Source organism: Rhyacophila brunnea, unplaced genomic scaffold, assembly GCF_057557595.1.
Source record: "Rhyacophila brunnea isolate RB1 unplaced genomic scaffold, BYU_Rbru_1.0 scaffold_10, whole genome shotgun sequence".
NCBI lineage: Eukaryota > Metazoa > Arthropoda > Insecta > Trichoptera > Rhyacophilidae > Rhyacophila > Rhyacophila brunnea.
In genome coordinates this window covers 45099511-45104510 of record NW_028232752.1, presented here as the reverse complement: position 1 = coordinate 45104510, position 5000 = coordinate 45099511, and the positions used below count along the sequence as shown (strand labels likewise).

Genomic DNA, 5000 nt, shown 5'->3' with positions numbered 1-5000 from the left:
CATATTTCTCGAGCGCCAGCTATCCTGAGGGAAACTTCGGATGGAACCAGCTATTAGATAGTTCGATTAGTCTTTCGCCCCTATACCCAGTTCCGACGATCGATTTGCACGTCAGAATCGCTTCGGTCCTCCATCAGGGTTTCCCCTGACTTCGACCTGACCAGGCATAGTTCACCATCTTTCGGGTCCCAGCGTGTACGCTCTCAGTGCGTCTCGATAATAACAACGGTGGCTTTTTCGAAACGCCTCGGGAATGCGGCGGGACCGCGGAAACGGTCCGCGCATCTTCCCTCCGGCGCGACCGAGGCCGCGCCTTTCACTTTCATTGCGCCTCTGGGTTTAGTGTAAAAAAATCCCAATGACTCGCGCACATGCTAGACTCCTTGGTCCGTGTTTCAAGACGGGTCCTGTGAGTGCCCAAAACAAACCCACCGCCGACCGGGACGCGTCCCGTCCGAGAGCGCGCCGCTAACCACGACGGCCGACGCGCGACACCCGCGGCGCACGAGGCGCCGGGGGCCGCACGAAGGTCGCCGCTGCGGCGCGACGGACGACCGGCCGAAGCCGGGCGGACGCGAACCTCGTTCTCTACCGTCGCGTGCGGCGGCCGTGGACGCCGCGGCTCCGCCCCTCGTCGAGGGACGGGACAACCGCACGGCGCATTCGACCGCAGCGCGACGGGTCGCGGTGTTATACTGAGGGAGAAGTGCACGCACTCCGGGGGCCCGTCGGCGAACCCGCGCCCCCCCCTGCCGGCGCACCCGCGAAGGCGCGTCGGCAGAGGGTGAGCGGCGAGACGCGGACCCCGGCGGAAGAGCGATGAATCTCCCCGTTCGCTCGTTTGAGTTCCACAGGTTTACCCCTGAACGGTTTCACGTACTCTTGAACTCTCTCTTCAAAGTTCTTTTCAACTTTCCCTCACGGTACTTGTTCGCTATCGGTCTCGTGGTAGTATTTAGCCTTAGATGGAGTCTACCACCCGCTTAGGGCTGCACTCTCAAGCAACCCGACTCTGGGGAGAGAGACCGTCGCGGCCGGCTACCGTCACCACGGGCCTGGCACCCTCTACGGGTAAACGGCCCCGTTCAAGATGAACTTGGACTGGCAGCCGTGACTAATGACCGCGCGTGTATGTATAATTCTCCTCCCGAACGCTACATTTCCCGGCGGCCCGCCGGGGCCGCAGGATTCAGCGCTGGGCTCTTCCCGTTTCGCTCGCCGCTACTCGGGGAATCCTCGTTAGTTTCTTTTCCTCCGCTTACTGATATGCTTAAGTTCGGCGGGTGATCTCTCCTGATTTGAGGTCGACAAACAGTTTGCGTGCAAAATGACGCATGCGAGCGCTCAGACTCACGCGCGGCGACGCCTTTTACGGGTTGTGTGCGTGTGTGCGCAGCGGCTTTTGCAAGTCACCGCGCTCACGCCACGTTCCAGTGCGTGCGCGCGAAGCGAGCGCCCGATGCGAGCGCACTGAGGCGCTACATTCGCACAGGGCGCGCCCGACAACAGGCGTCGATAAATATTTGACCGGACGCCCGGAAGGACGGGTGGGTGGCGGAGGCGTGCGTGTGCACGCGACCTATCCCCCCCCCCCGCCGACCTGGCGACGCCGGCAACTGCTCGCGAACAGCCACACACACACACACACACAAGTGTGTGTGTGTGTGTTATATGACCGTTCGCAGTCTGGTGTTTCTGGTGTACGCGACCCTCAAACAGGAGTGGTCCGTCGACAAACTACGTCTTGCTCGGACCGCAATGTGCGTTCGAAATGTCGATGCTCATGTGTCCTGCAGTTCACACTCTGACGCGCATTTAGCTGCGTTCTTCATCGACCCACGAGCCGAGTGATCCGCCGTTCAGGGTAATCTAGTGATTACATATTGTTGTTGTTATATTGTTTCGTTTTCGGCATATTATATATTTCATAATGCACATGCGAGATGTGCAAAATAAATTTATATAAAAAAAAAAAATTACACGTTACGCGTACACGCGCACATGTTCGTTTCGCACAGGAAATGATCCTTCCGCAGGTTCACCTACGGAAACCTTGTTACGACTTTTACTTCCTCTAAATGATCAAATTCGGTCAAACTTTCCGGCGCGTCAGAGGCCCACGAGGAGCTTCCGCGCGCCAGTCCGAAGACCTCACCAAATCATCCATCGGTAGTAGCGACGGGCGGTGTGTACAAAGGGCAGGGACGCAATCAACGCGAGCTGGTGACTCGCTTTTACTAGGAATTCCTCGTTCATGGGGGAGAATTGCAAACCCCAATCCCTATCACGAAGGGGTTTCATCGGGTTACCCGGGCCGTTAAGCCAAGGAGGACACGCTGATCCCTTCAGTGTAGCGCGCGTGCGGCCCAGGACATCTAAGGGCATCACAGACCTGCTATTGCTCAATCTCGTGCGGCTATATATACCGCCGGTCCCTCTAAGAAGATTTTCATTGTACGCCGGTAGTGAAGACCGCGACGCGCCCGCGCCTCCGACGCAGAACGCCAAAGGACACGGACGCGCGCGGACCCTCGTGATACCGGTTGTACGTCTATTTAATAGGCTAGAGTTACGTTCGTTACCGGAATTAACCTGACAAATCGCTCCACCAACTAAGAGCGGCCATGCACCACCACCCACCGAATCGAGAAAGAGCTGTTAATCCGTCAATCCTTCCAGTGTCCGGGCCTGGTGAGTTTTCCCGTGTTGAGTCGAATTAAGCCGCAGGCTCCACTCCTGGTGGTGCCCTTCCGTCAATTCCTTTAAGTTTCAGCTTTGCAACCATACTCCCCCCGGAGCCCGAAAGCTTTGGTTTCCCGGGAGCTGCCCACCGGGTTAAAATAATGAAACTTCGGCGGATCGCTGGCTGGCATCATTTATGGTTAGAACTACAGCGGTATCTAATCGCCTTCGAACCTCTAACTTTCGTTCTTGATTAATGAAAACACCTTTGGCAAATGCTTTCGCTTTAGTCCGTCTTGCGACGATCCAAGAATTTCACCTCTAACGTCGCAATACGAATGCCCCCAGTTGTCCCTATTAATCATTACCTCTGGTATCAGAAAGCCAACAAAACAGAACCGAGGTCCTATTCTATTATTCCATGCGTACAATATTCAGGCAAAACTTAGCCCGCTTTGAGCACTCTAATTTGTTCAAAGTAAACAGCCGCGACGGCCCGCCTCGGCGAACGGCCGACCTTGCGGCCGACCGACGCCGGATGGCGAAGGACGCACCGGCGAGAAGCCCCGCAGACGTGCCTGTCGTACCGCAGTCGGTAGACCGACACCGCAGGACACAATTTCAACTACGAGCTTTTTAACCGCAACAACTTTAGTATATGCTATTGGAGCTGGAATTACCGCGGCTGCTGGCACCAGACTTGCCCTCCAATGGATCCTCGTTAAAGGATTTAAAGTGTAATCATTCCGATCACGAGGCCTCGGACGAGTCCCGTATCGTTATTTTTCGTCACTACCTCCCCGTGCCGGGAGTGGGTAATTTGCGCGCCTGCTGCCTTCCGTGGATGTGGTAGCCGTTTCTCAGGCTCCCTCTCCGGAATCGAACCCTGATTCCCCGTTACCCGTGACAACCATGGTAGTCGCATAAACTACCATCGACAGTTGATAAGGCAGACATTTGAAAGATGCGTCGCCGGTGCTAGACCGTGCGATCAGCTCAAAGTTATCTAGAGTCATCTCGAAGAGCGACGGACGACGCGAGCGCCGACCGCCGATTGGTTTTTGATCTAATAAAAGCATTCCTCACGTTCCCGTTCAGAATTACGTTTGCATGTATTAGCTCTAGAATTGCCACAGTTATCCAAGTAACTGTGTACGATCTAAGGAACCAAAACTGATATATTGAGCCATTCGCGGTTTCACCTTAATTAGGCTCATACTGAGACTTGCATGGCTTAGTCTTTGAGACAAGCATATGATTACTGGCAGGATCAACCAGGGAGCTGCTCTGCGAGGCCGCGGGCGCGCGCGCACTGGGCGCGCCGACACCCGCGATCCACACGTCACACGCGAACGCGCACCGGAGTCACCCGGCGGGCGACGCTGGCTCTCTCTTTCGATTTTTAACGTGCCGACGCACGAGATACAACGGATTGTATGCATACATACGCACAGAGCACGAGATCGTGCTCCGCGTTTCTCAATTTCCCATCGTAAAACGTGCACACCGAAAACGCACGCCGTCGGCGCGGTAAACGGAGCGACGGAGGCTGAAACGCCGTCCGCCGTCACTCGACAGGATGATTCTGCTAGCGCGGAACTCCAGAGTGATGCGATCGCATAGGCCGCGGCGACGAAATATAATCGCACGCCGGGTGAGTGTCTCGTCTCGCAAATGTACCGCCGACGCGGCCGAATGGCCGCCGCAGTTTGCGAACGCCGTGAAGGAAGTCTTGTCAAAGACGACAACCCACTGCTATACATACGATGGATGAGGGGAGAGACCCAGACGACAACAACAACGAATACGGACACGGCAATGTTGGGTAGCGCAATAATCCGTCGCCATTATTTTATCGTACAGTTCTCTCCTGCGTACATTTTCCCTCACACATTATAGTGTAAACGCGGCGCACTACCGGCCGCGTAACCGAAATAACACTACAAAAGGCGAAGGTGACGATTCTCTTTAGGTTTAATCTTTCATTTGAAATTTCGAATTGCGAATTGCGAATATATATTTTGGTAATTTGGATAATTTTTTTTTTTTAATTTCAATTTTTTTTTTTTTTTTTTTTTTTTTTCATCCATCATTATGAATGATATAAAACCATTGAAATAAATATCATTATGAGAACGTTATATTACGCTCGCCACCGAACGGTCGAGGGTGGGCTGAAATGCCGATACGACGCAAATATAGCTTGCCAGGCGGACGCGGTCTCGTACTTCGTCTCGTACGGTCTCGTCTCGGTCTCGTACTTCGTTCGCAAACCGTCAAGAGTGCCAAACAAAATGTAGCATAGCATTGATAAAGCG

At 54.3% G+C, this 5000-nt stretch overlaps 3 non-coding genes across 3 annotated transcripts in view; all 3 read right to left on the bottom strand.

Moving 5' to 3' along the window:
- The window catches only part of LOC147079274 (large subunit ribosomal RNA), a 4110-nt gene extending 2803 nt beyond the window's left edge, over positions 1-1307 (bottom strand). Inside the window, exon 1 of the ribosomal RNA XR_015071716.1 lies at positions 1-1307. This exon is cut by the window's left edge and continues 2803 nt beyond it. This is a non-coding gene — a ribosomal RNA (large subunit ribosomal RNA).
- A 398-nt stretch (positions 1308-1705) lies between these two features.
- LOC147079273 (5.8S ribosomal RNA) lies at positions 1706-1867 on the bottom strand. The gene has a single exon (XR_015071661.1). It is a non-coding gene; the product is annotated as a 5.8S ribosomal RNA (ribosomal RNA).
- A 152-nt stretch (positions 1868-2019) lies between these two features.
- LOC147079272 (small subunit ribosomal RNA) lies at positions 2020-3963 on the bottom strand. The gene has a single exon (XR_015071686.1). It is a non-coding gene; the product is annotated as a small subunit ribosomal RNA (ribosomal RNA).
- Between the last annotated feature and the right edge of the window lie 1037 nt (positions 3964-5000).